Source organism: Galeopterus variegatus, unplaced genomic scaffold, assembly GCF_000696425.1.
Source record: "Galeopterus variegatus unplaced genomic scaffold, G_variegatus-3.0.2 Scaffold1297, whole genome shotgun sequence".
Lineage (NCBI taxonomy): Eukaryota > Metazoa > Chordata > Mammalia > Dermoptera > Cynocephalidae > Galeopterus > Galeopterus variegatus.
In genome coordinates this window covers 284,874-294,495 of record NW_007727408.1, presented here as the reverse complement: position 1 = coordinate 294,495, position 9,622 = coordinate 284,874, and the positions used below count along the sequence as shown (strand labels likewise).

The window sequence follows — 9,622 nt, the reverse complement described above, 5'->3', positions numbered from 1 at the left end:
AAAAAAAAAAAAAAAAAAAAAAAAAAAAAAAACCTTTTAACAACAATCATTAATTTTTTTTTTTTTTTTTTTTTTGGGTTTTTTCGGTGTCCGACGGGGGCTGGGACCCCTCGGCGTTGCTCCCGCGCCTCGCTCAGCCAGTGAGCGGGAACCGGTCCGTATGTGGGATCCGAACCCTCGGGCTGGAGCTCCGTCGCGCTTCCCAAGCGGCGCACTATCCAGTGCGCCACCGGGCCGGACCCTCAGTCATTAATTTCTGAACCCAGAAACATAACTAGGAATTTGGAACTGCTGAAGCAAAATCATAAAAAGCCTCATTACTCTTTATTTGCAGACATATAACCATCTGGTATTGGTAACAATAGTGAAAGAATTAGAAGACAGTTGAATAGGATTCTTTTTTTTTTTTTTTTTTTTTGACTGTAGCTTTTTCTCCCTTGCCCTTTGTACCTTTTCCTTACAGACTAGATCTGCCTGCGCTGTCCAATACGGTAGCCACTAGCCACATGTGGCTATTGAGCACTTGAAATGTGGCTGTCCGAATTGAGATGTGCTGTAAGTGGATTTTGAAGACTTAGTATGAAAAAAAGAATGTAAAATATCTCATCAATAATTTCTTACATTGGTTACATGTTGAAATGATAATATTTTGGACATACTGGGTTAAATAAAGTAATGCTAAAATTAATTTTACCTGTTTCTTTTTACTTTTTCAATGTGGCTACTAGAAAATTTTAAGTTTCATGTATGGCTTGTATTTGTGACTCATTATATCTCTCTCCATTAATGCTGGGCCAGAACTTCATAAATCCACCTTTCTAAAAGAATTGAGTACCATATTTGAGTTTGAGGGCTGAGTACACGGTATTAAAAAGCCAGAATATCCTGAAAGGATCATAGCAAATAAGCATAGTGGGCTTGTCTCTTGATGCTCCTTCTACTTCTGGTAGTAGTTACTTATGAACTTGTAAGTGTCTGTGTCTGGCTGAACTCTAAAATAAGGAGGTTGGTAGCTAATGGAATAGATTTTTTGTAAACAGTCTTTTCAGAGCTCTAGATTTATTTCATTGTGATATTTATAGTTTAGAGCTTTTTCTTTCATCTGTAACGTAAACATGCTAGTTGTGCCACTGAGCTGATCTCTGACGTGAAACCAAATTTCACATGAGAAGAAAGTCCTAGAGTATCAAAAGCAGTGGTTCTCATGTGGAGGCAATTTTGCCCCAGGACATTTGACAACGTCTGGAGACGATTTTGGTTGTCACAACTGGGGTAGTACTACTTGCATCTAGTGGGTAATATGTCCCACAAGGCATAGGACAGCTTCCCACAACAAAGAGTTATCCTGCTGAAAATGTCAATAGTGCTGAATTTGAAAACCCTGTTCTAAAATAATCTCTTAAGAATACCCATGTGTTCCGTTAAGCACTGTAAAGATGATGGGCGGTGTGTGTTTGGGGAGACCATGACTATTGTCGTTGCTTTCATGGTATACCACTTAACATGGTATTGAAATAGTATGTCATTTATAACCAAAGGATCTCAGTTGAGTTTCTACTGTTTACTGTATAGTAGCTATGTAACTTTAGGTAAGTTACTTAACTTCTGTAGATGTGAGATTTCTTCTCTGTTAAATGAAAATAATAATCTTTGCCTTACCCATCTCATGAGGTTATGAAGACCAAATAAGATTTTCATTTGATTAATATTTTAGATCATACATGAGAATATAATTTGTAAATTTGTAAGCATCATATAGATATTAATCATCGTTGATGCTTTCTTTACATATTAAATTAGAATGAATACCAGGCCTTTTTTCATGGTCATCAGGGTCTATGAATAGGATGGCTGAATCTTCTAGAATCTGAGTTGGACAATTACCCCAAAACCTATTTAGTATAGACAGTTTAAATGTGCATCATATTTTATGTTTATTTTCTGTACTTTTATCTAGCTGTGTGATCTTGAGCTAAGTAAACGTTGCTTTTCTAAGTCTCTTTTTTTTAATCTCTAAGAGAAAGGTATTAGATCAGTGATTATTAATCAAAAGCAAAGGATTTTTTAAAAATAATATTTTTAGGTTTTTTTTTTTTAATTCAGAGAAGTACAAAGAAGAAAACCCAAAATGACCCATAATCTTACTATACATATAGCTATTGTGTGTATTTTTAAAATAAAGGTAATCATGTTTATGTTTAGAAAATCCAAATGGTATAAATTAGTAAAAATAAAAAATAGAGGACCCTCTGGCTGATAATAATTATTGTTAGAAATCTGTTTGGTTTTGATTTTTTTTCCAATCTTTCTGGCATTGCTGATGTCTCCCATGGTTCCCTAAAAGTCCCTATGGTGCCACACTTCTATGATTAATTTCTTCGAAGAGAACATATTTTTTTTAAATTCTTTAATTTTTCAAGAATTCTGTTATAATCAACAGAAATGGATAATAAAGAAAAGAGTATAAATCATTTACATCTGAATGTGCAGTTTATACACATCAGATAATAACAGTTATATCTGCCATGTGCATTGGGCCATTATAGTAGGTGGGATTTTAAGTACTGAAACATACAATAAAATGCAGCAGTTATCCTCAGTCCTGCCACATCTCTCACTCCATGACTATCAAAGCTCTGCCCCGCTGAGCTACAGCATCCTGAAGCTTGATGGGTTAATAGCTTGGGCTCTAGAGCCAAACTACTTCAAATCTCACTTCTCAGCTTTTGACTATGGGCAAATTACATTACTTAACCACTCTGAGTCTCATTTTTCTTAGATAATATTTGATTCATTGAGTAGCCATTGGTGAGTGCTTTGTATGTACTGTATATCCATGGCATCCACCCATGTGATACCCACAGTGTATCACATAAATGCAACTCCTCAATAAATGGTTGTTAACCTTTTTATTATTGAAGCCACCTTGGAATTCAGTCTTAGACCCAGCCCTGTATTTACCACTGGGATTCTCCTTAGAACATAGTGGTTCTATACACGTATTTTCCACTGGGATTTGTACCTTCTTTTAATGTTAAAGCCAGAAGGGAGTTAGGTTATCTATCCAGTGTAATGGTTTTCAAACTTTGTTTGTTGAGGGTCCTAGGATTCTTTGAGTTCTCTAGGGACTTGCAGGGATCTGAGCTATCCACACCTGCGTGGGCCAGCAACAGCAATTCCTTTATCTGTTTTACAGAGTGGAAATAGTGTATAAGATTTCATCTGTGGGGCCGGCCCGGTGGTGCACTGGATGGTGCGCCGCTTGGGAAGCGCGGCGGCGCTCCCGCCCGAGGGTTCAGATCCCACATACAGACCGGTTCCCACTCACTGGCTGAGCGAAGCACGGGAGCAACACCGAGGGTTGCAATCCCGTTGCCAGACCCGGAAAAAGACAAAAGACAAAAAAAAAAAAAAAAGATTTCATCTGTGAAAGGACTTTGATTCCTTCAAAAAGGAAAAAATCACCACTGATTTAGTACAGTACGTTCTTTATACAGATAGGCAAACAAGCCCTATGTGATTTGCACAATGTTACATGGTAAATTTATGGCAGAGCTAAGGTTATCTTTTAATTTTCAGAACATACATTAAGCAAAAATAGCAATGAAGTCATTTTCAGTACATGGTTTTGGAAGCTGATTAGTATTTCACTGGTGTTATCTTCTAAATTGTCCTTGAGATGTTTCCCTTGTCATAATATATCAGGTTGTTGTTCCTTTGACAAAAAGTAAATATATCCAATACAACATGATCCTGAAGTACCTGTAGGAGCTTTAGCCTATTCACTTAGCTTTTGAATTTTGGATTCTGTCCATTTGTACCCCTAAAATACCTGTAGAATAATCTATTGTTTTCTATTCCATAGTCATTTTCCTAGGCTTGTTTTCATCATATTTTTCCTGCATGTTTATGATTATACAAACTTCTTTTGGCCTCCTTGCCTCTTTTGTCTTTTCATTGTGTTCTGCGCTATTACCAGAGTTCTCTTTCTAAAACACAGAGCTGATCTTGACCAGTCCCTTACTTTAAAAATTTTAATGCCTTTCTTTGCCTTCATTATGTAAGCTCATTCTTCAGAATGGCATCTAAAGCTCCTCTCAAAAGTGGTCCTGAACTTCCCTTTCATTTTCATGTTATTCATTCTGTTATGTAAACAAAATACTCATATTAAGTTTCAACTTCTGGACACACTTCCAAGCCTTTGATCATACTGTTCTTTCTGCGTGGACAGTTCTTCCTACCCCTCTTCTTCAGCCTTCAAATTTTACCTCTAGACAGCTTGCACTAACCTATAGCACTCCCCACTTCTGCATTTTGCCCCTGTTAGAACTTTGCATGGTCTCCTATGATAGCAATTATCATATCCTATTATAACCCATCATTAATAGGACAGTTTCAGTAGCTAGCATGAGAGCCCTACTAAGGCAGGGACTATATTTTATTTATTATTGTATGAAGTAGGTATTTAACCAATCATTTGTTGAACATTTATTTCAGAATGTCTGTCATGGTACAAACTATTAGGGGAGTATGGAGGAAGGGGTGGTTAGATTGGAGATAGGATAAGAAGAATGTAGTAGACACAAAGTAGGTTCCAAGTAGAATAAAACATTTATTTGGGAATGGAGAGGATCATTGTTAGCCCAGAATTGGAGCTTTACAAGGAAACATTTCCAGTAAGAGGGGAGGGAATCCCATCATACCCAAACATTCTGTGTCTTGAGATAAAAGCCAAAGTGGCTTTTTGACTGTCTTCCTTGGTCTGATGGAGATTTTGCAAGCACTGTATGGCTATAGGGCATTACTATTTCAGTTTTCTTTCAAGAGGTTTCTTTTGCTAGTTGGGTGTTGCTGCAGGAACTCATCCTATTCTACTTTGTGAGAACAACTTTAAGACAGGTCTGTTTTGGATAATTAGTTACTAGTAGAAACAGTTTTGTTGCAAACAGCCCTTATTAATAATTCTCATAGCATTCCAAATGCTAGTGACTTTAGCTGGCTTAGAAATAGATTCTGTTGTCACCACCCCACAGGCACACATTCGGAGACCTCAATAGTTTTCCCTAAACTGGAGTTTCTGACCCTTATGTTACCACCCTGAGCTCTTGAAGTCTCCACTGTAGACATTAGAACATTAGCTGGCTTAGAAATAGATTCTGTTGTCACCACCCCACAGGCACACATTCGGAGACCTCAGTAGTTTTCCCTAAACTGGAGTTTCTGACCCTTATGTTACCACCCTGAGCTCTTGAAGTCTCCACTGTAGACATTAGAACAGGAGCAGAAACAGGTACCTTTTTTGAAAAAAATTTCCAATAGTCATTATAGGTTAGGATTTGGTGTAATTTCATTCATTTAATTAACTTAGGTGACAGATTCTTGATACATATTTTATGCCAGAATTGAAGCTTCTAGTAAATTGGTCTAGGAGGGAAGAGAAAAGATTCAGATGTGGGACCCTCTAGGATAATTTGCTGCCACTAACCAGTCTGAAGGTGTGAGCTATTGGGCTTTGTCAGAGTTGGGGTGGTGGTAAGCACTCTCACTTCCATGGTGCTCTTAGGAGGAGGAGAGAATAGCAAGAACTCTTTTCTTTTGATTTGGAGTTTCATTTTAAATTAAAATCTGCCTTTGGAATTCATATAAAGCCTAAAGCCAATTCTGCTAAAGTAAAACTACACTTTAATATAAAGTCATGCATCCATTAACAATGGCAATACTTTCTGGAAAATGCATCATTAGGTGATTTTGTGGTTTTGCAAACACAAACCTAGGTGGTATAGCCTACTACACACCTAGGCTATATGGTATAGTCTGTTGCTCCTAGGCTACAAGCAAACCTGTACAGCATGTTACTGTACTGAATACTATAGGCAGTTGTAACACAATGGTTAGCACTTGTGTATCTTAACATATCTAAAAATAGAAAAGGAATTTTTCATCTCCATTACAATCTTAAGAAACCAGTGTTGTAATATACAGTCCATGTTTGACTGAAATGTTGTTTTGCGGCGGATGACTGTATGTGCATTTAAAAAATTACTGAATGGAAGGGCCAGCCTGTGGCTCAGTTAGGAGAGTGTGGTGCTGATAACACCAAGGCCATGGGTTTGGATCCCTGTATAGGGATGGCCGGTTAGCTCACTTGGGAGAGTGTGGTGCTGACAACGCCAAGTCAGGGGTTAAGATCCCCTTACCGGTCATCTTTTTTAAAAAATAAAATATAATTAATTAATTAAAAATTACTGAATGGAGACATGTAACATGTTAACAGTAGTTTTCTTTGGATGGTGGAATTATAGTTCACTTAAACTTTTTCCCTTTGTTCTTCACTGCGGTATCCAGATTCCTCCAATGTACTTGTACTCCTGCTATAATTCATGAAAAACTAATAATAGTGAAGTTTTTAAAATATAGCTTATTTGTAAAGGATACATGGCGGTTCTTCTGTTTCTTGAGATAGAAACTTATTCCACTTATCTTTTATTTTATTTCCTTTCCTTATAGTTTTAAGATATATTTCACTTACTATAAAACTCACCCATTTTAAGTGTACAGCTCAGTGGTTTTCAGAAAATTCACAAAATTGATCAGTCATCATCACAATCTTAATTTTAGAACCTTTTTAACACTCCAAAAAAGACTTGGTTCCTTTTAATTCTGTTCACATATTGTAGCGATATAAATCCTTTTATGTCTTGTGACAATTTTGGTGTGAACCTATCAGTGTGTTATGAATATACATAAGACATAGTCCTTGACCTCAGGGAGCTGTTAGACTAGTAGGGAAGAGAAGGAAATATAAATATTAAAATAAGTTGGCTCAAGTGCCATGCCAGTGATATACACTAAATATTACGTGTATGCTGAGGAACTTAAGAATCAGCTCTGTTTGGAATGATGAGAACAGGCCTCATAGGTGTAGAGAGATGGATTTTCCTAGGCAGAGAAGACATGCAATTATATTATTCTTCATATAGACACTTTCAGTATGTAAGCATTTCCGTGTCCATTGAGAATTTTGCACACTTTTTATGTAAATATTTTATTAACATGGGTCCACCTTCATTCTGAAAATTGTGGTCTGCAACATTTCACAGGTACGCCACAGTACATGGGCATGGCTAAATTTTTTTTTTTTGTCCTTTTTGAGACCGACCGCACTGCGCTCAGCCAGTGAGCACTCCGGCCATCCCCTATATAGGATCCGAACCCGCGGCGGGAGCGCTGTTGCGCTCCCAGTGCCGCACTCTCCTGAGTGTGCCACAGGCTCGGCCCGGGCATGGCTAAATTAATAGCTTGTAATTTAGCAATTACATTACATTGAGATCTACTGCTTGTTTTTCAGTTGATTTAACAGTTGCAAGGAAAAAATCTACATCTTCTATACTGTTATCTAATGCAGAGTCCCTCTCAGTCCCCCCACCCTCATTGTAGCCTCTGTAACTCCTCCATTGTCTCCCATTACCATTTAAACATGTATAATACTGTAGTCGATCATTACCCAGAATGGTGAGGACCTGACCCATTCCCAGAGTTTAGATAGCTTTCTTCCAGAAGAATAGAATGATTTTTAGAAAGCTATTTTGCCATATACAGTATGGTAAGAAATAAGCTTTTAAGGGGCCGGCCCGGTTGCGCACTGGATAGTGCGCCGCTTGGGAAGCGCGGCGGCGCTGCTCCCACCCGAGGGTTCGGATCCCACATACAGAGTGGTTCCCGCTCACTGGCTGAGCGAGGCGCGGGAGCAACACCGAGGGTTGCAATCCCGTTGCCGGTCCCAGTCCGGTACAGGGGCAACACTGAGGGTTGCGATCCGTTGCCGGACACGGAAAAAGACAAGAAAAAAAAAAAAAAAGAAAGAAGCTTTTAAAATGTATCTACCTTAGGCTGGCCGGTTAGTTCAGTTGGTTAGAGCATGGTGTTATAACACCAAGATCAAGGGTTTGGATCTCCATACTGGCCAGCCACCAAAAACAAAACAAAACAACAGAAACAAATGCATCTACCCTAGAAAAACATTTTATTTAACACAAATATATAAATGAATTAAGTGTATTAAGTCATAATTTTGTGCAGATCAAAAATATCTGGGTTTATCTGGAAATGGGGGAAACACACATTATTTTAGAACCTAAATATTTAGCAATGTAAATAAAAATAATTTTTGTTTATCAGTTTCCACATTAGAAATCAGATTCTATAAAGCGCACTCATTTCCTTAAGAATGGGGATAAAAACATGATGCAATTTAAAAAAAGTTTATGAAACTTTTTTTGGTAAATTCTGAATTTACCAAAAACTCCATGTTGATCTGTGTGTTGTGAGGTGTGGAAGAATCTCTTATGGAAATAAGATATTTCTTTTTAACGGAAATCAGAGATTCTAACAGCTTTTTGGAAAAAAGCCATGAGGGTCATCTGCTTAATTCTGTTATGCCTTTTATTTTCACATTTCTCTTTCAACCTGTAGTGTCTGTAGTATCTCCTCAGTCATGATGATCTTTGCTCAATTATTTTAAAATCTTTACAATATAAAACATCTGGCAGAGTCATTTCTGACCCATGTATGACAGTGTGCACAGATGGGATGTTGCAACACACTCAGCACAGAAGAAAACATCATTCTTCAAGTTTTAGGTGATCATCTTTTTTTTTTTTTCTCTTTAAAGATGACCAGTAAGGGAATCTTAACCCTTGACTTGTTGTTGTCAGCACCATGCTGTCCCAAGTGAGCTAACCGGTCATCCCTATATAGGGATCCGAACCCATGGCCTTGGTGTTACCAGCAACACACTCTCCCAAGTGAGCCACAGGCCGGCCCTAGGTGGTCATCTTTAAAAAGCCTTTAAAATCAGTGCTGTTGTTTGAATTCTTGTGGTATTGCATCCCAGAAAAATGATGATCTACTGAATATGTTCAGAGCAGGATCATATGGATTGTGATGTTTCCTACAGATGACTTAAATGACCTAATCCCCTCTTTTTCATCGCTTTTGAAATCCTTTTGAAATTGAAAATGCTTTTGACGTTTTTAGGACACATGTCCTTAAAAATCATTTAGATACAGGTAATATAGATACAGGTATATCCCTTGAGTATGTCAAAGAATACCTGCATACAATGCAATGGAGATGCTACTTGCATTGATTTTCTAGAGTGGGAATAGATCTGTGAGCCCTAGGTGTGCATTCCTATGGCTCTCCTTTTGACTTCCAGAGCCATTTACTTCAGCCATGGAATAAAATTAACCCAAGTCAAAGTGATAGAATCTTGGGCCGGGCCCGTGGCGCACTCGGGAGAGTGCGGCACTGGGAGCGCAGCAGCGCTTCTGCCGCGGGTTCGTATCCTATATAGGGATGGCTGGTGCGCTCACTGGCTGAGCGCAGTGCGGCCGGTCTCAAAAAGGACAAAAAAAAAAAAAACCAAAAAACAAAGTGATAGAATCTTGGTAAAGTGATGACCTGAGTCTGGATTCCCACATTACAGTTTTACCGTTTTAATTCTGAAAATAGTAATGTCATCTATCTTATTTCTGTATAAATACAGTAATTTAAACGTACTGTTTTTCTTACCTAGATTGTCTTACAAGGACATGCAACAAGAGTAACAGCTAAATCTCAA

At 38.0% G+C, this 9,622-nt stretch overlaps 1 protein-coding gene across 1 annotated transcript in view; it reads left to right on the top strand.

Moving 5' to 3' along the window:
* Positions 1 to 9,622, top strand: part of ZNF143 (zinc finger protein 143) — a 49,097-nt gene that overhangs the window by 7,662 nt on the left and 31,813 nt on the right. The window lies entirely within an intron of this gene.